Source organism: Giraffa tippelskirchi, chromosome 1, assembly GCF_054371585.1.
Source record: "Giraffa tippelskirchi isolate mGirTip1 chromosome 1, T2T-mGirTip1v1.2.pri, whole genome shotgun sequence".
NCBI classification, from domain to species: domain Eukaryota; kingdom Metazoa; phylum Chordata; class Mammalia; order Artiodactyla; family Giraffidae; genus Giraffa; species Giraffa tippelskirchi.
This window is the reverse complement of record NC_137275.1, coordinates 151,350,102-151,373,940: the sequence shown is the minus strand read 5'-3', so window position 1 is coordinate 151,373,940 and position 23,839 is coordinate 151,350,102.

The following is a 23,839-nucleotide window of genomic DNA, read 5'->3' as shown; positions in this document are numbered from 1 at the left end:
TTAAAATTCATTTTATAATGCTTATTTAACAGTATGTATGGCAAAAACTATTACAATATTGTAAAGTAATTAGCCCCCAACTAAAATAAATAAATTTGTAAAAAAAAAAAAATAACAGTACCATAATACTGAAAAAGGCATGATTGCAGTAAACCACAAAACCTGTTTTTCCTGAAAGAGAGCCTATGTTAGGAGAACCCTCACTAAGCCACTCCTGATGATACCTAAATCAAAAAGCAGTCAACTGAGGAGCATGGGGAACAGATTTCTAACAGCAGGAACACAAATTGAGTCCATCCAATATTTGAGAAGAATGTGTTATTTTCTTAAAAACTATCTGCACACATAAAGCTCAATACAAGTCACAGCAGCCAGTGTGCACAGGGGAGCCACTGTACCTGCCACAGGGCAGTGGAGCGAACATTTCAATGTGGAAGTGATGGGGGAAGTAAAGGTTGTTCCTGCCAGCTTAAGAAAGGATAATAAGCAGAAGTTTCAAAGGAGGCTGCCTAAAAGTCTTGCTATTACAACACCAAACCACATGGGAGGGTGAACTCATGGTGACAACTTTCATGGAAACTGTGGTTGAAGAACAAAGATCACGTGAGTAAATATTACCCAAGGCTTCTTCTCACAAAATGAATGTGTCTTGAAGCGAGGCGGCTGCGACGGCTCGGCGCAGAAGCGTGGCCAAGAGGAGCTAGGCCGGGCCGGGGGCCGGGAGCCGGGGGCGGCAACCGAGACGGGCTAGGCCGGGCCGGGGACCGGGGCGGCGGCCGAGAGGGGCTAGGCCGGGCCGGGGACCGGGGGCCGGGGGCCGGGAGCCGGGGGCGGCAACCGAGAGGGGCTAGGCCGTCCCGGGGGCTGGGGGCCGGGGGCCGGGGGCGGCGGCCAAGAGGGTCTAGGCCGGGCCGGGGGCGGCGGCCAACAGGGCCTAGGCCGGGCCGGGGGCCGGGGGCGGCGGCCGAGAGGGGCTAGGCCGGGAAGGGGCCGGGAGCTGGGGGCGGCAGCCAACAGGGCCTAGGCCGGGGGCGGGGGGCCGGGGGCGGCAGGCGAGAGGGGCTAGGCCAGGCCGGGGGCTGGGGCCGGCGGCGGCGGTGGCGGCGGCAAGAGGAATTACCCAAGGCCCAAGGTAAGAGAAACCCAAATAAGACGGTAAGTGTTGCAAGAGGGCATCAGAGGGCAGACACAATAAAACTAAAACTAAAACTACAGAAAACTAGATAATCTGATCACACGGACCACAGCCTTGTCTATCTCAATGAAACTAAGCCATGCCGTGTGGGGCCACACAAGACGGATGGGTCATGGTGGAGAGGTCTGACAGATTGTGGTCCACTGGAGAAGGGAATGGCAAACCACTTCAGTATTCTTGCCTTGAGAACCCCATGAACAGTATGAAAAGGCAAAAGTATAGGACCCTGAAAGATGAACTCCCCAGGTCAGTAGGTGCCCAATATGCTAATGGAGATCAGTGGAGAAATAACTCCAGAAAGAATGATGAGATGGAGCCAAAGCAAAAACGATACCCAACTGTGGATGTGACTGGTGATAGATGCAAAGTCCGATGCTGTAAAGAGCAATATTGCATAGGAACCTGGAATGTTAGGTCCATGAATCAAGGCAAATTGGAAGTGGTCAAACAGGAGATGGCAAGAGTGAACGTTGACATTCTAGGAATCAGCGAACTAAGATGGACTGGAATGGGTGAATTTAACTCAGATGACCATTATATCTACTACTGTGGGCAAGAATCCCTTAGAAGAAATGGAGTAGCCATCATGGTCAACAAAAGAGTCCAAAATGCAGTACTTGGATGCAATGTCAAAAACGACAGAATAATCTCTGTTCGTTTCCAAGGCAAACCATTCAATATCACGGTAATCCAAGTCTATGCCTCGACCAGTAACGCCGAAGAAGCTGAAGTTGAATGGTTCTATGAAGACCTACAAGACCTTCTAGAACCAACACCCAAAAAAGATGTCCTTTTCATTATAGGGGACTGGAATGCAAAAGTAGGAAGTCAAGAAACACCTGGCGTAACAGGCAAGTTTGGCCTTGGAGTACAGAATGAAGCAGGGCAAAGGCTAATAGAGTTTTGCCACGAGAACACACTGGTAATAGCAAACACCCAATTCCAACAACACAAGAGAAGACTCTACACGTGGACATCACCAGATGGTCAACACCGAAATCAGATTGATTATATTCTTTGCAGCCAAAGATGGAGAAGCTCTATACAGTCAGCAAAAACAAGACCAGGAGCAGACTGTGGCTCAGATCATGAACTGCTTATTGCCAAATTCAGACTTAAATTGAAGAAAGTAGGGAAAACCACTAGACCATTCAGGTATGACCTAGATCAAATCCCTTATGAGTATACAGTGGAAGTGACAAATAGATTTAAGGGACTAGATCTGATAGACAGAGTGCCTGATGAACTATGGACAGAGGTTCGTGACATTTTACAGGAGACAGGGATCAAGAAAATCTCCATGGAAAAGAAATGCCAAAAAGCAAAATGGCTGTCTGAGGAGGCCTTACAGATAGCTGGGAAGAGAAGAGAAGCAAAAAGCAAAGGAGAAAAGGAAAGATATTCCCATCTGAATGCAGAGTTCCAAAGAATAGCAAGGAGAGATAAGAAAGCCTTCCTCAGCGATCAGTGCAAAGAAATAGAGGAAAACAACAGATTGGGAAAGACTAGAGACCTCTTCAAGAAAATTAGAGATACCAAAGGAACATTTCATGCAAAGATAGGCTCGATAAAGGACAGAAATGGTATGGACCTAACAGAAGCAGAAGATATTAAGAAGAGGTGGCAAGAATACACAGAAGAACTGTACAAAAAAGATCTTCACAACCCAGATAATCACGATGGTGTGATCACTCACCTAGAGCCAGACATCCTGGAATGTGAAGTCAAGTGGGCCTTAGAAAGCATCACTACGAACAAAGCTAGTGGAGGTGATGGAATTCCAGTTGAACATATTAACATGTTCCAGTTGAACAAAGGTGATGCTGTGAAAGTGCTGCACTCGATATGCCAGCAAATTTGGAAAACTCAGCAGTGGCCACAGGACTGGAAAAGGTCAGTTTTTGTTCCAATCCCAAAGAAAGGCAATGCCAAAGAATGCTCAAACTTCCACACAATTGCACTCATCTCACATGCTAGTAAAGTAATGCTCAAAATTCTCCAAGCCAGGCTTCAGCAATACGTGAACTGTGAACTTCCAGATGTTCAAGCTGGTTTTAGAAAAGGCAGAGGAACCAGAGATCAAATTGCCAATATCCGCTGGATCATCGAAAAAGCAAGAGAGTTCCAGAAAAACATCTATTTCTGCTTTATTGACTATGCCAAAGCCTTTGACTGTGTGGATCACAATAAACTGTGGAAAATTCTGAAAGAGATGGGAATACCAGACCATCTGACCTGTCTCTTGAGAAACCTGTATGCAGGTCAGGAAGCAACAGTTAGAACTGGACATGGAACAACAGACTGGTTCCAAATAGGAAAAGGAGTACGTCAAGGCTGTATATTGTCACCCTGCTTATTTAACTTATATGCAGAGTACATCATGAGAAACGCTGGGCTGGAAGAAACACAAGCTCGAATCAAGATTGCCGGGAGAAATATCAATAACCTCAGATATGCGGATGACACCACCCTTATGGCAGAAAGTGAAGAAGAACTAAAGAGCCTCTTGATGAAGGTGAAGGAGGAGAGTGAAAAAGTTGGCTTAAAGCTCAACGTTCTGAAAACTAAGATCATGGCATCTGGTCCCATCACTCCATGGGAAATAGATGGGGAAACAGTGGAAACAGTGTCAGACTTTACTTTTTTGGGCTCCAGAATCACTGCTGATGGTGACTGCAGCCATGAAATTAAAAGACGCTTACTCCTTGGAAGGAAGGTTATGGCCAACCTAGATAGCATGTTTAAAAGCAGAGACATTACTTTGCCAACCAAAGTCCGTCTAGTCAAGGCTATGGTTTTTCCAGTGGTCATGTATGGATGTGAGAGTTGGACGGTGAAGAAAGCTGAGCGCCGCAGAATTGATGCTTTTGAACTGTGGTGTTGGAGAAGACTCTTGAGAGTCCCTTGGACTGCAAGGAGATCCAATCAATCCATCCTAAAAGAGATCAATCCTGGGTGTTCATTGGAAGTTTTGATGTTGAAGCTGAAGCTCCAATACTTTGGCCACCTCATGCGAAGGGTTGACTCATTGGAAAAGACCCTAATGCTGGGAAGGATTGGGGGCGGGAGGAGAAGGGGACGACAGAGGATGAGATGGTTGGATGGTATCACCGACTCGATGAACATGAGTTTGGGTAGACTCCGGGAGTTGGTGATGGACAGAGAGGCCTGGCGTGCTGCAATTCATGGGGTCGCAGAGAGTCGGACACGACTGAGCGACTGAACTGAACTGATTGAAAAATATTGCTCGTTTACTCTCCTGAATGAAACACATTAGTTCTCCAGCACTAGGAGTGGTCCTTTAAACAAAACGTAACAAGTCAAGGTCATCACCTTTGTTACAATAGTTCTTGGTGGATATGCCTGAATAGCTTGAACTTTTGTATTATCCACAGAGGGAAAATGTACATACTTTTACATGTATACATAATTTTAATACATTTAAAATTTTTAAAACAGTATTTTATATTTAGAGAAGTGTTGACAAAGAGTTTTCCATATGCCCTTCATTCAGTTTCCCTTAATGCTAACGTCTTACATAACTGAGAATTGGTTAGAGTGAAATATTAACATCAATGGCTTACCATTAACTAACCCGAAGACTTTATTTGGATTTCACTAGGTTTCCAATAAAGTCTCTTTGCTGTTTCAGAATCTTATCCTGGATGCTCCCCTGCATTTAGTATACATAAATTAAAAAACATATACACACTATACCACTTTAAGAAATAACTTTCAGCATAATCAGAATGCTAACTTAGGTCTATCATTAATAAGTTACTTTAAAAATATATTCTATTTTCCCTGCTGTTATTATAATGTGTACCTCCATTTTCTTCTAAGAATAGAATGCAAAACTACCTCAAACATTTGATCATTTTCTAAGTCATTCTGTTTTCCTATCCTGGATAAAATATATTTCTTTACAGATTAGATGAATTCTAAACGTAAGGAAAAGTCTTACAAGTCTACAAAATTCCCAAGTGTTAGAAGAAAAAATCTATGATGATTTCCAAATACATCTCCTACCTGCCATAAGGGCTAAATGCATGACTCATACTGCATCTGGCTATAAGTAACAGAATACCCAAGTTCAGTGGCTTATATAAATCACAGGTAATTTTTTTCCTCCCTTCTTTTTCCTAAAAAAAAACCCCAAATCTATAGTTATAGAACTTCTGACATTAGGTTACCAATAAAAATAGTGCTGATGTCACTGATTCTCTTGCTCTTTCCTTTTCTGATCCTTCCTTTCTGCAAGGTAGCTTCTGAAGATCCCACCATGATGAGTGAACTTGAGAAGGAGTGAAAGAGAGAGAGGTTGGGTGACATATGCTGCTTACAGCAAGAAGTAAAAACTTTCTTAGCAGTCCCAACAGGCTTCACTGACATCTCATTAACCAGAATATATATCACACTGACACTCTACTTTGCAAGGGAGACTAAAAAAAGAAAGTGTTTTGCTTTTCTAGCTACCACAGTGTAAGCAGGCAGAGAAAATCCTGCAGGAAATGTACAATTGTAGAATAAGTACAGTCATCATCATATTCTAGAAATATTCTAGGTCAGAAAGCTATAAAATACCAACAGCTTAATAATAGGAAATTCTCCTCAATTTTTTCCATGGCTCTCTTTTCTCAAGATATTTCCATGAATATCTGTCTGTTCATTTGCTAGATCAAACACTCTTTATAATTAAATAGATAAAGTTAGATAAGTTCACTTTTCCTTTAGGAAAATGTAAAGGTGAGGGTCACATGCATATGACTTCACAGACAATCACATACAAATTGTGAACTGAAATTCAATACTCTCTTAACTTTTAGAATTGTTTGAAATCTATTTATAATTGGCTATTTTTATATCTGATAGTAGAAAAATATCATCTGGACACCCTGAAGTGAATTTAACATATGTTCAAAATATGTTAAGAAGAAATGATTAACAAATTATTAGAATACTATGTGGTGAACACTGCAATGAATATATCTATAAGATATAATAATGGAATTTTTCCCTATATTCTAACACTACTCTCTTATGAAGCAAACATAATAGCAAAGGAATATGTTAGAAAAATAGCTGATTCCATTATTTTGTTCTATGAATGACAGAAAATAACTACATCTATTGACACATGGATATTGAGAGGCCCTTAATATGGAATGAATGATCATTTGGACTTGGAAGAGCTTATTGGTCCTCTGCATAAGAATTGGAAGAGTCAAGGGACTTCCCTGGTGGTCCACTGGTGAAGACTTCATGTTTTCACTGCAGGGGGCAGGAGTCTGATACTTGGTGGAGGAACTAATATCTCATATATCATGCAGCATGGCCAAAAAAAAAAAAAAAGGATTAGAAGAATCTATAGGAGACTATAATAGGCTTATCTTAAGACATCTTTGATCTCTTGGAGGCACCATGCATCTCACCCATTAGACAAGTAGTTTTTTAAAATGAGCATTTTCATAAATCACAGAGTACTTTTCAGTTTAACTTTTCCAAAGCTGATATGTAATTTTGACACTTACTGAATCAGTTAATTCAATACATGGAGTGAAATCCAAATGAGTCCCATGGTGTCATGACATATAAAAAGCCTAGAAACTAATGGAGAGTTTTCAGTGCCCACTGGTCACTTAAAAAATTCTGGAGCTTCAAAGTTATCAAAAAAAGATTCCTGAACAAAAACATGTTTGTATTAAAAGCTTTTTTAAGCTTCTAAAACATTTTTAAGCTTTTCCCTCCTATTTTTCCTAATAAAATCCTATCTATTCCCATATCCGTTAACAATATCTCATGGGGTTGATTTTTTTTTATGGTGAAGGGAAAGGGGACAAAGAAAATAGCAGAAAGGTGGACTCTATCAATAGGGCCTACCAAATATATAATTCTTTATAAAGCTATTTATTAAAGTAGGCGAGATATTCGCAGTGCTATTTTTTTATGTCAAATGGTATCAATTGGTCCATATGCTTTCATAAAATTCTGTAATCTAGTCTTCTATGTTCTCTGCATTGCCTTCTAGAACACAAAAGGCTACAGTAATTAAAGGAATTATAGGAGAGTTCTGGTAGCCAATCTCATGGACAATTACTTGATTGATTTAATATAAAAAAATCAAACTTCTTACTCAAGGATTCTAAAATATGTTCAGAATCTGATGTGAAATGCACTTACTGAGCACCAACTATCTGACACTAACCTGGGAAATGTAGAAGATGAATAGATATATCAAACATGGCTCTTAGAAGGCTGGTTTTAAATTATACTGTGCATTAGATTTATTTGGGACTCATATTAGTTAAGACAGATTCTGTCCTCTGCTAAGATTTTACAATTCGATGTATCCAAGACCAAAAATTGGTACTCAAACACCCAGCCTGGGTGAATTTGATGCTGATACTCTAGGAGTCACGCTTTGAGAATCATTGATCTAAAAAGGAGAAATAATATATATATAAATAATGAAAACACAAGGTAACCTAACACAAGGCAAAATTACGAAAGTAATCTGATTAGTGAGAAGATGCAGACTATGGAGTCAGCAGACCTAGATTTGAATCCTGATGGTCTCTTATCAGCTGTAAGACCTGGAGCCTGATATTTAACTTCTCCAAATTTTAACTAACTCCCCCTGAAGGAGGGCATGGCAACCCACTCCAGTTTTCCTGCCTGGACAGAGGAGCCTGGTGGGCTATAGTCCATAAGGTTGCACAAAGCTGGACGCAACTGAAGCAACTTAGCACAACACAAATTTGAACTAACTCATCTAGACAGTGGATTCAGTGATAGATGTTTTTAGGATCATTATGAGAATTTTATGAGGAAAGGCATCAAGTGCTGAACAGACATAGAAACCTAATTCTTTCCTTAAAAGTTCTCTTTATTCCTTTTCCTCACACAAATAGAGTAAGTGAAGCAGAAAGGTTACAGACCGTGAATATCACATTGTTTTTCAGGTTTCATGTATCGCTAGAGGCCAATTGATTCTGAAGATACAGAGAATGCAATAGCCATGTATTTACAGTGAAAGCTAACCAACCTGGATTAATTGTTAATGCATTTGACTTACCAAGGATCTAAAATAGAAAATGACAGTTAAATAGACAAAAAGATACCTTATAAGGATATGCTAAAACACAAAAGCACATCTTTATACTAGTCTGGCAAATCATAATTTTCTCGGAATTGTAATAATTAGGAAACTGAAAGATAAGCAGTAGTGGGTATGATGGATTTAATCAGGAGAACAAGATTTTAGGAAGCAAAATGGCACCTCTGAAAACACAGATATCTGCAAGTAAAACTAGATCAATGTCTTGTAACTCAAATCAATATGTAATTTGGTAAACTATCTAAATATTTTATCCCTTGAAGTGAGAAAGAGACAGATAGGAATATAGCTGAATTCCCCAGCAGTCTCTTCTGAGGCGAGTTTTGTATTCATCCAGTCAGTAAGGATAAGCCACAGCAGCTTGTCAAATAGGATACAATGGATTTGATCATCTACATTAATTCTCTAAAAACATATAAATTCTTATCAACAAAGTTAACACCAGACAGCTTTAATAAAAACCAGCATTAAAACCAATGCAGGTTTGAAAGCAAAGACCTAGTTTAGTTTGAGAACAGCTAAGCAGATATACCATGAAAAGCATACCATCACCAGCCACCTGACTTATAAACATGGAGAAAATAAAGATAAAATCATTTAAAGTTTGAAACAGAGACACTAAGGCAGGGAAGCGGATCTTTCATACAAGGATCCTCGGGAAAGGGAAGGTGGATTGTGAGTCGGCTGTCACCATGGATAGACCTCTACAAAAATGGGAAACACATAGCTGTTATATTTTATAAAAAAATGCTTGTATTGAGCACAGAAATACCTAGAGTTCATTATACTGTCTAGATGACTACTCTCTGTGTTATGAATTTCAAGTTGATATCTTAGCAAATAACCAGATCTGTGAGTACTGAGTACTCCCTTTGGACTTACTAACTGAAATTTCAAGCAGCTGGTAATTGGTGCTGACACAATGGATTCAACCAAATATCCTTGAAACAGAAAAGCCAGGAAAGCATTACCAAAGAAATCAGAACTCTGAACCATGATGTTTAGAAGTTTTCCTGAATTATATCATCATGATAAAGCCATTATTTTACATGCCTTAGTTCAAGGGATGAAAATCCAGCCATGAATCTGAAAGTACTAGAAGCTACACTACTTGGAGATTGGAGTCTAACTTATCCAAATGAGAAATCTCTACAACTGTTCTTCCTACAACTCTAGATATTCAGTAGAAATGTTGTATCTCTGTAATTCATTTAAAGATATGTTCTAAGGTCAGACATAATTCACTATTTTGAGCTAGCCAATAAGAAACTGACATTTGCTGAAATCTATCCTAGTGCCTTAATGAGTCCCCCTAACCTGTATCCCTCCAGTAATCATGTGGGATTCAATAGCAAAAATATTCTTTTGTTGTTAAATATGTCCACTCTGTGTAGCTGATTACATTAGAAATAATCTACTAATGAAGCTACTACACAAACTGAACTGTTTAGGCCAAATCATGACTGGATATGCCCTCTATGCTAGATAATTATATGAAGGTATTGCTGAGACTGCTATTCTGGTTCACTGTTAGAAGATGAAATAATCCTACTTAGGATTGTCTTTTTTTGTTGTTAAAAATTAGATACACTGTTAGCAATGATTTACTGATGTGTAATTAAACATTTACATACCCTGGAAGATCTGAAGTCTGCACTAAAACTGGCAAAATGAATATACTGTAAAAGATTAAATAACAGTTAAGTCTTGCTTACAGGGGAAGAATGCCTTTTGGAAGAGTTTTTTCAATTGGTCCTTTATGTTTTAATATAGTAATAATGGGTTTATGAACAAAATATAGATAGGAACTTGAGAATGAAAAAGATACTTTATGCATCATCTGTTTCAGAGCGGTTATATACTATTTGCTTCTAAAAATTAGAGCTTTTAAATTGAGAACAACTTGACAAGTACTTGTCATGGAATTTTTAGACCATTAAGATAAAACACAATGAAAAACAAGGAAAGAGCACTGCTCTTCAGTACACGTAATTAGAGGAAAGAGTCAACTCTTAAAGATCATCATCTTAGTACAAAATGGTTCTCTTATTTAGGATTGGGTTATTGGAGCAATTGATAATGTTTAGAAAAATGTTGAGAACAAAACTCCTTTGTGGATCAAGTGATTGAGACCTTGGTGAAAGAATACTTGTTTTAAACATCATCTGAATATGGGGATTAACAAAGGTAAAACAGATTAAAAAAAAAACAACACAGTTTTGATTTTTTTTGGCTCTAGAATATAACCTGTGAAGAATTTTATACAGAATGTTCAGAGGTATTTCATCAACAATTTCCCATTTAAATCATTAAAGTTTTTTAAAAAATCAAAAGATGCATCATATTATCTAAACTTTGAAATCTGTGGATTTTGAAAATGTGGATTTCCTAACTCCACTGGCACTACCCTATCAATTGGTCTATGTATCACCCTTACATTATGTCTATCTCTGAATAACATAAATCAAATATCAATATTTAACTTTATAGATAACTGCTAGGCATTTGTCACATTCTTGATTTGCCTGACACCTCAAATATTAAAAAAATGAAGGAATATAATTATGAATATTATATTACCTAAGATTGCTTTTTTGGTACTTAATTTTTCAAATTTTCCCCAATGGACACACATTACTTTTATAACCTGATAAAAAATATGGCATTTAAAAAGTGCCATGTGTGTCGCTTGGAATATGATAGGTATTCAACAATAGGTTGCCTCTGTGAGCAGAAAGTTAGATCGTCTGCTAATACTGTAATATGAGAATGAAAGCAATCCATGTACCTATTTCTAACATACCCCTTCAGCATGTACACCTGAGACTGATCTTTATTCAGAATATTTTATATTTGCTCATTATCCAGTCTCATCATTCAAGTTAGAGACTGTAAGACAATGTGCTACTGAGATTTTGTATATCCCAGGAGAGCATTCTTCAGTCTGTGCATCACAGGATACCAATCTTGTAGCATTATCTAAGGAAAAAAAGAAAGAAAAACTGCAGTGGAATAAAATTTAAAATTTGTTGGAAGTGATTTCTAATGTTTCAAAGAGTTTTACCTTTATTCTGAGGAATTTCAGCTCAATTTGTCCATAAATGACTCTGTGGAAATTTTAAACTTTCTTGAACCATGTATCTCCCGGAAATGTATTTAAATATAAGAACTTTAAGGTACGAAAAACAACTAAAAACATACAATGAACTCTTGGTCTGAGATACACACTTTTCAAATACTAACTTTAGAGGATGGTTAGGAAAGGGATATGAACGTTCTGTGAAAAGCAGTAAAAATCTTTTGTCTTGTGTTCTATCTATTCAAACTAGCTAAAAATATCTATTTAATCAATGTGTTAATTCTTTGAGATACATTTAATATTCTATCAAATTTAACGTAAAATAAGCAACTGATTGCATCACTCTAAGGTGTTCTTCTCAATCACATTAATACATGAAAACCAATCAGCGTTGGGGTTCTAAGAAGTTGGTGACATGATAGCATAAAACAAAAAAGTAGGTGTGCTTCTGAATTACTAAATAGAGTTCACTATTGAATAAAATTGTAGTTAAAAGGCAGAAACGATTGAATAGTATAGGCTGGGAATTTCATACCTAATCACTATAACTAAGAGTTTACAATTATTACTGGTAATCTTTGCATTAAGAGAACCAATTGGTTTTTGAAGTAAACGTTTCCATTTTGCTCTTTTAAATACTCCTGTGTTAGGATTGGTATGTGCCAGACTTAGCAAAGGATTTGCCTTGATCAATAACACTGGAGCAAGAGGAAGACTGGTCCAGTGATTAATTTCATGTTGTACACATGGGAACTAAACAGCTGAGTATATTTGTCTCTATAATCCCTTTTCCTAGATGTAATTACAAATGGAATTGATCAACTCACGTGTTTCTACTGAGGCAGAAATGGGCCTATTAGAATTGCTAGGCTGTGTAATAACTTAGTACAGATCATTGGTCTTTGGGGCTGCAGGGGATTAGATATTAGAATCTTATTTTAAAAGAAAACACTTTTTCTTCTTCAAGTTCCTTCCTTCTTGTCAAGGTTAAATAAGTTTTTCCTCTGGCATCTTTGTAGAGCCTTGTGAAGGAAATCTAAGAACTGGATGTTTATCAGCAGCATGGTAGAGTTTGGGAGACAGACAGACTTCTTTGAAGATATTTATTGGCTATACACTCCCCTTCTTGGAACCTCAATTGTATCATCTTTCTAATGTGGATAGTGATATAGAACTTGCAAAGCATTTACAAAGATTGCACAAGATCATCTGTATAAAGCAATCAGACATTTCCAGAGAAGTGGTAAGCAATTAATAAAAGCCATTATTCAAATTTTTATATTATTTTTGCTGTGTAATTTCTATTATCTCATCATGAAACAAACTGTATTTCATATATATGCCTTACAGAGAAGTAGTTATCTAACAATTTCCAAAAATACCTGTCACAAATATCAATTTGTGAAACTGGGCTTGTACACCAAACTAATAAGGAGAAAATGCCAGCGAACTAAACTAAAATTTACCATTGATATCTACAAACTCCTTAGAAGTGCATTCATTCTAGCATGATTATACATACTGAAATCACAAAATCAATCTTGACTCCAGAATGTGATCAAACGTATGTACAATACAGAGAGCTAAGAATGAAGTATTTCAACTATCTAATTACTTTTTTGACATTTTAGAAAATGAAGGTGATCCAAATATCTTGATTAGTTAATCTATATTTCTGAAAATTTAAAAAACAGGTTATTTGCTTTTCAAATGAATATATACTGCATTTAATAATACCTTGCCTAGCTTTGTTTCATTACAGTGCCACTGTCTCTGAAAAGTTTCCTAAAACATTTGTGTGTGTGTGTGCGTGTGTGTGTGTTATCTGTTATATATTTTTCCCAGAATTTTGGGGAGTAGCAAATCCTCTTATCCAATGAGAGCCAGAGCTAGTATGGCAGGATTCTGTTGCAAATTTTATGCTAAGGAGCTTTAATGCACCACTCTGCAAACATCTTCAGTCAAAGAGCAGTTCATCACAGGACTCTGATGTGAGCCTATTCTGCAATGTGTGTTTTTATGCCACAAAAGTCTTCCTTTCTGACACTTATTTTGGACGGGCCAACAGTTTTGATTTCAAATAGCTGATAAAGGCTGTACAGATGAGAATTTGGACTTGCCACAAAGAACCATTATTCCAGGTGTTATAATCCAAGTTGTATGGCAACCCACTCCAGTATTCTTGCATGGAAAAGTCTATGGACAGAGGAGCCTGGCGGGCTGCAGTCCATGGGGTTACATGACTGAGCATGCATGCATGAGGGTGGAGGGAGATGGGTTGGTAGCAATAAAGTGGTAGAACTAAAAAAAAAACAAAAAAAATCCAAGTTGTACAAAAGCTCATGACATCTGCAAGAAGATGATTAATGAAGTAGAGTGAAAAATTAATAGGCAATCAGGTAGCAAGTAGAAACACTCTGACATTGTACAGAGCATCATTGAATCCTGATATAGAATGAAAAAATATGAAAAGGAGATATGGGTGTGTCCTGTCATGCTTTCAGGGGATCTGAGAGGAATGGCAGAGTGATTGCCAATGGAGGAAAAACATATCTTTAATGGGTACTGTGTTACAAAAACCATCCAAAGTTGTAATTCAGTAAACATCCATTTTCAGGTTTCATTTCTCTCTCCTTTTATCTCTCCCCCACCCCGACTTCATCAATACACATACCCATTTCATTCGGGTTTCTAAGAAATGTGTATAATTATTACATAACTATATTCATTAATAGAGTAGGAAATGACAACCCCACTCCAGGATTCTTGCCTGGAGAATTCCATGGACAGAGGCGCCTGGTGGGCTGCAGTCCGTGGGGTCACAAAAAGTCGGACATGACTCAGTGACTGTGCACATACTCATTAATTTTACTTTGATATCAAGTAAAATCTGGGGGGAAAGATGAATGCTGTTTTTATTTACCTCTAATTTTCAAGTTTTCTTTACAAACAAAATTATATGAAACCATGACTACATCTTTCTATTCTGAGTTGCCCTGGTAATTACCCAGCCACTTCTATTTCTTTTGGCTATGATTAATTATTAATACTTTTCATTCTTGGATGTCCTCCTCTTGGAGGGGCTGTGTTACAAATGAAGATGAATCTGAAAAACAGGAGAATGAGTACCTCCCCTAAAGGATCAGTACACTCAGATCTCAGACACTGAATAACAGCTGTTCGAGTTAACAAAATAATCTAGAAGTCTTGCTCTGTGAAGTTTTAGATTAGTTGCTAATTGCTTCTGCATGGACAAGGACTCTGCCTGTTTCTTAATAGATGATGCTGTCCTAAAAGATTTATTGAATCTAAGATGCCATTGATTATAAAGCAGACCATTATTTCATATACCACTAGGACAAGGGGAAAAGCAGCCAATTAAACTACGACACAACATTGATTGTAAGATGTTTGTAGATATGAGAGATGTTACAAAGGAAGAAAAATATGCTTCTAAGAATTGATGCCATATGAGATTGAATATAATTTACATTGGGCTACATAATGTTGTTTAGGGCATACGTTTTGGAGTCAGACATATCTGAGCTTGAAACGCAATGCTTCACAAGTTGTTTCACTATGTCAAGTCACTGATCATCATTTTTCTCATGTAAAAAATAGTACATCAACTTGTTAATGAAATAGCGTTATAAAGATTTAAGGTATATAATCCATGGGAAGCCTCTCACAACTGTAATAGTAAATATATAATCAGAAACATTTGGAACCACAACTTTGGAGTGCTAACTCTTGTATGGATAGCACTTTTTAAAAATAGGAAAGCACCATAAGACATTGTCTATACAATGGTCACTCTTCATTAATCAATGATCATACTGTTTCTTCTTCCTAGAATTACGCTTTCCTCCATAGTTGCCTTTTCAAACAAAACTTTTTCTTTCATGCTCTCTTCAGATTTCTTTTTTTTTTTAAATACATTTATTTATTTTAGTTGGGGGCTAATTACTTTACAATATTGTAGTGGTTTTTGCCATACATTGACATGAATCAGCCATGGGTTTACATGTGTTCCCCATCCTGAACCCCCCTCCCACCTCCCTCCCCATCCCATCCCTCTGGGTCATCCCATTGCCCCGGCCCTGAGCCCTTGTCTCCTGCATCGAACATGGAATGGTGTTCTGTTTCACATATGATAATATACATGTTTCAATGCTATTCTCCCAGAACGTCCCACCCTCACCTTCTCCCTCAGAGTCCATAAGACTGTTCTATGCATCTGTGTCTCTTATTCTGTCTCGCATATAGGGTTATTGTTACCATTTTTCAAATTCCATATATATGCATTAGTATACTGTATTGGTGTTTTTCTTCCTGGCTTAACTTCACTCTGTATTATGGGCTCCAGTTTCATCCATCTCAATAGAACCAATTCCAATGTATTTTTTTAATGGCTGAGTAATATCCCATTGTGTATATGTACCACAGCTTCTCTCTTCAGATTTCACTTCTTCTTCCTCCTCTTCTCTAAACCTTTTTATAGTGATCATCAAGTTTATTTACAAATATTTCACTTCACCTCTTCCTGGTTCATGAATGGATTGACCTCAGCTGCCTCTTTGATACTATTGTTGCTGTTTAGTGGCTAGATCGTGTAAAACTCTTTGCAACCCCATGGACTATAGCCTGTCAGGCTCCTTTGTCCTTGGGATTTCCCATGGAAACATTGGAGTGAGCTGCCATTCCTTCTCCAGGAGATTTTCCCATCCCGGGGGTCAATCCCACATCTCCTGCAGTGGCAGGCAGATTCTTTACCACTGAGCCGCCAGGGAAGCCCCTTTTTAACATTAGGTTTAGATTAAGGAAATGTGAGCAGAAAGTCAATTCTTGGCAGACTTCTAAGTAAGAGCCAGCAATTGTCCAGTTTTCTTGCCTCAGTTTTGTAGAAACATGTAGAGGCAACACTGATGCCTGAGTGATACTGTAAGCCAAGAGTTTTTACACTGAACATGAAGAAGGGAGAAATATAATTTTGCAGTGTTTATTTTTTCCCTAACCATAGCAAAACCCAAGCCAAGGCCAAGTTTGCTGCCCAGTAGGCATCTGGCACTGTCTGGAGACATTTCTGGCTGTCACATCTAGGGGCAAGGGTTTTCCTGGCGTGCAGCAGGCAGAGGCCATGGGCTTCTGTTGAACATCCTACAATGAACAGGACAGCTTCGGAATTAAGAACTAGCAATTGTTCCAAGGCTGAGAATATTTGGTTTATGCCTTCTTGACTGATACATGTACCCATTCAAAACGAATAATTCCTTGAAAGACATTTCCACATTAATGCTTATGTATATTAGTAATTAATAAATATTCACCGATTGAAAGTTATTCCAACAACTTTCCAGGTGGTGCCAGCGGTAAAGAATCTCCCTGCCAATGCAGGAGATGCAGGAGACGTGGATTTGCTCCTTGGGTTGGGAAGATCCCCTGGAGGAGGGCATGGCAAAGAGTCAGACATGACGGAGCACACAGCACAGCACTAACAGCTTTACTTCAGATATTTAGGGTTATATGCTCCAAACAATTTAAAAATTATGCCTATTTATATTTTCAAGAAAGGCAAAGAGAATATATTTATTTAAGAAGTTTAAGCTAGAAGAAATATTACAGTCCCACAATAAAAGTTAATATAGATGCTAAGCTGAAGATTCTGTTGCACTTTAGGGAACTGCACTGGGAACATAATTTACCAAACATTGGTCCTATGCAGTTTACAGCCTTATAAAAATCAGGACTAAACTAAATTAAAGTAAATGCCTTTAACAGTGCTATCTGGCAGCCTTCCTCCCTTTAATTTCTATGAAATACTTTTCAGCCATATAGTAGAGTCCTGTCTAGAAGACAACTAATAAGATTAGTTTAAATCTCTCTAGGCTTTGAGATATTTTCTCCTTTGAAATATCCAGTCTGTCTTCAGAAAATAATGAAAAGGGAGTCATTTTTCCTGCTACTCTAATTTACCTACAATTTGAGGCATAGCAAAATAAGCTTTCCATTGAAGAAATCTCATTGATCTTCCAATGGACTTTTCAGGGACAAGGATACATTTTCTAAGTTTCTAGCTTTTAAGTAACGGTGACAGCAGACTGATAGAGCCTCACTGCTATGAGGGAAGGTGGGCAAGAGGGTGAGTGCCCACAAAAATAGGCTTCCTTCCCCATCCTAGTTTAAGGTGTGCTTCATATTAGCTCATGAATGTATATGTTGTATGTATGCATTTGTGTATGTGCCATGTGGGACACTGTAGTAAATATGTACCAGAGGGGATCTTCCCAACCCAGAGATTGAATCCAGGTCTCCTGCATTGCAGGCAGATTCTTTGCCAGCTGAGCCACAAGGGAAGCCCTGTCTCAAGGCTACAGTCTAATTTTTAGTCTACATAATTTCTTCTTTTCTTTTTCTGATAAATTCTTCTTTCAATCACTTCAATTCTGTAACTATTTTATCTAGATCAGTGCTGTCCCATAGAAATACCTACAAGCCACAAATGACAGATACGTAATTGTAAATTTCCTAGGAGCCACATTCAAAAAGGGCTTCCCTGATAGCTCACTTGGTAAAGAATCTGCCTGCAATGCAGGAGATCCCGGTTCAATTCCTGGGTCAGGTAGATCCGCTAGAGAAGGGATAGGCTACCCATTCCAGTATTCTTGGGCTTCCTTGTGGCTCAGCTGGTAAAGAATCTGCCTGAAATGCAGGAGACCTGGGTATGGTGCCTAGGTTGGGAAGATCCCCTAGAAAAGGAAACGGCTTCCCACTCCAGTATTCTGGCCTGGAGAATGCCATGGACTACACCCATGGGGTCGCAAAGAGTCAGACATGACTGAGCAACTTTCACTTTACATTTAAAAAAGTAAAATAAAACAGATAAAATTAAATAAGAGATTTTATTTAACCCAAGAGGTCTTAAATATTTTTTCAACATGTATTCAAACTTTAAAAAGTCACTGAGACTCTGACATTCTGGTTTTTATAGAAAGTTTGAAATCCAGTATGTTTGCTATACTACAGGAGATCTCAAAAGAAACTAAATTTCAAATGTTCAATAGCCACCTAGCTAGTGAGTACAATACTAGATAGTACAAATTTAGAGAAATGATTAAAGAAATTTGCTCAACTTGGGTAAAAGTTGGAAAACTGATGGGACAATATCAGTCTTCAAAAATAAGAAATAGAAACAAGTGGAAAAGAAATAATATATAATATTGTTCCAAAGAGCAGACCTAGGACTACTTGATGGGTGTTCTTCTGGGTTCAAAAAGAATTTTAGCAGGTAACATTATTCCAGTAATGGAAGAGCTTGCATTAAAGTACAAGAAGAACTTTAAGTATCTATTTCCCAGGTACAGAGTATCATCTAAATAACACATAGATTGCCCGTGACTTACAATGATTTGAGTTATGATTTTTTTGTAACTTTAGGATGGTGCAAAAGTGATACAGCATCATTTTTTAGGATTTTAAATAGTTTGCCTGGAATTCTGTCACTTCCACTAGCTTTGTTCAATATGTCAGCAAATTCGGAAAACTCAGCAGTGGCCACAGAACTGGAGAAGGTCAGTTTTCATTCCAATCCCAAAGAAGGACAATGCCAAATAATGTTCAACCTACTGTATAACTGTGCTCATTTCACATGCCAGTAAGTTTATGCTCAAAATTTGTCAAGCTAGGCTTTACCAGTATGTGAACTGAGAACTTCCAGATGTACAGACTAGATTTTGAAGAGGCAGAGGAATCAGAGATCAAATTGGCAACATTCCTTGGATCATAAAGAAAGCAAGGAACTTCCAAAAAAACATCTACTTCTACTTCATTGGCTACACTAAAGCCTTTGACCATGTGGATCACAACAAACTGTGGAAAATCTTAAAGAAGTGGGAATACCAGAACCACCTTACTTGTCTCCTGAGAAACCTGTATGTGGGTCAAGAAGCATCAATTAGAACCAGACATAGAACAACTGACTGGTGCAAAACTGGGAAAGGAGAATGACAAGGCTGTATATTGTCACCCGCTTATTTAACTTACATGCAGAGTACATCATGTGAAATGCTGGGCTGAATGAATTACAAGCTGGAATCAAGATTGCCAGGAGAAAGATAATACCACTCAAATGGCAGAAAGTGAAGAGGAACTAAAGAACCTCTTGATGATGGTGAAAGAGGAGAGTAAAAATGCTGACTTGAATCTCAATATTCAAAAAACTAAGATCATGGCATCTAGTCCCATTACTTCATGACAAATACAAGGGGAAAATGTGGAAGCAATGACAGATTTTATTTTCTTGGGCTCCAAAATCACTGTGGCTCATGACTGCAGCCACGGAAATAAAGAACGCTTGCTCCTTGTAAAGAAAAGCTAAGACATCATTTTGCCAACAAAGGTCTATCTAGTCAAAGCTATAGATTTTATGGTAGTCATGTATAGATATGAGAGCTGGACCATAAAGAAGGTGGAGCACCAAAGGACTGAGTCACCAGGGAAGCAACCGACATGAATTTAAGCAAACTTTGGGAGACAGTGTAGGACAGAGGAACCTAGCAGGCTATGGTCCATGGGGTTGCAAAGAGTTGGACACAACTTAGCAACTGAACAACAACAAAAGCTATACACATTCAGCAGAAACCATACTTCGAACTTTGACCTTTTCCAGGCTAGCAATGTGCAGTATGATACTCTCATGATGCTGGGCAGGACAGCGAGTCACAGTTCCCAATCAGCCACGCTACCAGTAGGGTTAATAATCCATACACTTATCACCATCTTGTTCTCAAAAAATCATTCTGTTTTTCACTTTCAGTATGGTATTCAGTAAATTACCTGAGATAGTTAACACTCTATTATAAAACAGGTTTTGAGTTAGATAATTTTGCACAACTGTGGGTTAATGTAAATGTCCTGAGCAGGTTTAAGGTAGACTAGGCTCAGCTATGATGTTCAGTAGATTAAATGTATAAGTGCATTTTTACTTAGGATATTTTCTACTCACTATGTGTTTATCAGGATTCATAGGGCATCCTATGGAGAAGGAAATGGCACCCCACTCCAGTGTTCTTGCCTGGTGAATCCCAGGGAAGGGGGAGCCTGGTGGGCTGCCGTCTATGGGGTTGCACAGAGTTGGACACGCCTGAAGTGACTTAGCAGCAGCAGCAGCATCAGGGTATCCCAAGTCAAGGAAGATTTGTAGTTAAATAAAGGCTTAGCCTTGTCTATTGTGACTTATTGCAGCAAACACATTGCTCTAACAACGTTTTATAAGCTTTTGCTAAAAAACATGCTAAGTGTATTAAATTCAGCATTTCACTAAATTCTTTAACTTTAGTAAGTAACAATGCTGCGTGTTCTCATTTTGACAGATGTGGAAACTGAGGCTTCAAGCAGTTAAGAACATAGTTCAAAGGACTGTGGTTAAAGTTAGGAAGCGGTGGAACCATAGCATGAGACCAGGTACCTCAAATCTGTAGCATAAACCACTCTGTTCTCAGAATGTTGATCCAGGTACAGCATCTGTCTTACATATCACCCTGCCTCCTAACCCTAGCATGTACTGAAGACAGTTTCAAGAACAAGATGTGCTTTTATCTTAGTTCCTTCATCTTGACCCAAGGTGAGTTTCAAAACAATCTACCCAATTGTATGAAACACTTCACTTTCCTTTATTTTTTCCCAGCTTTAGCCTCTAGTTTCACTTAAATTTTCTTCCCAGGAGAAATGAGAGAAATCAATAATTAAAAAGAGAGGAATCTATAGTTTTAGTTAGCGTAACTACAAAGAATTTGTGTTTAGGTTGGATTACATTTAGGATATATATTTTTTTAATTTCTCTACAATCTTTTATATTCTTTTAAATTATAAAATAAAACAACTGACTTGTTTGCCCTGAATGCCATCTATATAATTTTCTTAAATTTAACATCTGCTGTTTCTAATTCCCCTATTCAGACATTACCTATTAGGTGAGCCTACATTCATGAGAATATTAGTGACCTTTTTTCTTGCCTTCATTATCATCCCTGTGGAGTGCTATAATTGTCTTTCTTTAATCTATTAGTTCAATCAGCCAGGTGCTGGCATCACCTCTCATGGTATGGGAACACATCATTCCTCTTAAAGCCTTCCTATAAACAGCTACTCCTCCTTTTTCTCTCACAGAAAAACTTAACTTGTGAATTGTCTCCAAGACCAGCTACAATCCAATGAGTTTCCCATCTGCCAAACCTCTGCTACCTTCATTCTGTGGAAAATGTGGTAAAAATGAAGGCATGGGCTTGAACTGCGATTATCTGTGTCCTCATTTAGAACAGAGAGTAATAAAATGAAAAAACTGCAACCTTTTTGAAAGGACAGGATGAATTGTTATGAGAGGCATTTCAAACGATTTGAGATAAATCACTTTCCTCTGATTACTCAAGTTATGGAAGCTGCATCCTCTTGATATGATCAGGACTTTGCAAATAATGTAGTGTTGTTTCTCTGTTTTACTCAAGCCCTTCTTCTTATCACTGAAGTGCTGAACAGAATTAGCAAAAAAAAAAAAAAGATAATTTAAAAGAAGAATTTTATGCTTTATCTTTGTATTTGTTGACAATTCAAATGTTTTAGAAAGGAATGCCTCTGCAAACATCCATTGATCCCTGTTATATGTACATCATTGGTTCATAACCTTGAGGAGGAGGCAAAAGCCTCTGAAACATCTATCGTCCTGCACATTCATATCTGATGATAACCTCTCAGCATGTGCTTATTATGTAGAAAGAGGGTTTTAATGATGGCTATATTTTATCAGCCTTCAGAGTCCTAAACATAATGCCTACCCAAACAGTAATATAGACCTAAGAGAAAATCAGCACTTCAGTCTTGCACTTCTGATAACCTTATCAGCCACATTCACAACAAAACATTAACATGCAATAGAAAAGACACTGTCTGCAACTAAAACAAATTGTTCTATATTTCTCCTAAGCTCTAGTCACCTGTAATTCGCATTAGTTGAATATTTTTTCTAACTCAAAGTCACCCTCTCCTGTGACAAAGCACCACGCAGGTGATTTCTTCATCTCATGAATAATTATTTCAACTATGATTTCACTGTTACCTAAATAGGGCAGACTTTGCCTTTATTTTTGTTTTAGAGTCTCAAAGGAATAAAAGAATAGAATTTCAGCCAACTTGCTCTTTATTAGCAAAAGACAACCTAAAATTTTTGTTTAGCAGATGAAAGGTAAACTATGATCAAGGTAGTGTTGGGGATGGGAGGAGTTGGAGAAACTTTAAAGATTTAGTACTTTAATAGGGAGAAAATTAGTCTACAAATCTGAAGTAGGAAACATATTCAGAATATATTTGCATCTGTTTCCTAAAACAGTATTTCTTGCTGTGATCTTTTCTCACGCTGAACTTGTCAAAAAAAAAAAAAAAAAGTGTTCTAATTTCACCATAATGTAGCAGGAAATTAAAGAAGAAAAAATTTTAAGTAGTTTGGGGCTCAAATGAGACTCTGACATTTAGAACACAATGGAGTTGATGTTTTCCTATATGGGACTTAAAAAATGAATGACAAAAAGACACCTCTCTTCTGAATTCACACAGACTAGATTTCAGAAGATGCAACTTAATACGTGTGTATGCCAGGAGTGAGCTCAACAAAGAAAACTTCATTAAGGCCTTAAACAAGTAAAACATAGATTTGTCTTACCCAGCAAAACATCCAATAATAAGCCAGGAAAACTGTGTATGAGGGGTTGATAATTCCATTAAGATTAGTGGTTTTTATCTGGATCTATCCATTCTTTTTCTGCATCACTATTTGTAATGTGTTAGTCTTTATCCATGCTTACTGCTTTAATCCTCACTGGCTCTCACATCTCAAGAAATTATATACATGAAGCACATCCTTATCTAGGGAGCTAAGTGGAAATACCAGCATTCTCTGGGAATGATAGCTCTGGAGAGGTTACAGACAGAGATATGGACTTGAAAGGCACAGGAACTGAAAATAAAATTTCAGCATTAATAGTGGATAAAGTGTCTCAGTAAGACTACTGAAAGATAAGTGCAGGGAGAGCTAAGGACTGAACTTTGGTGCCTCTTATAAGGAGGGAAATTAGAACCAGTAAGGGAGGATGGAGGAGCCTGGTGGGCTGCCATCTATGGGGTCGCACAGAGTCGGACACGACTGAAGCGACTTAGCAGCAGCAGCAGCAGCAAGGGAGGACAAAGATGAAAATCTTAGGAAGTTACACAAAAGCCAAGAATAAAGAATCCTGAGACAGAAGAGTAAAAATATTAACTGCTAATAACAAAACAAGTCCATGGATATTGACAACTAAAAAAGAGTTCTTAAATATGTCAAATAGGAAAAACCAGTAACCATTGAGGGAAGTTTCAGTAGCTTATTAGAGTGAAAATACCAATATATATTAAGTTAAGAGGCTGG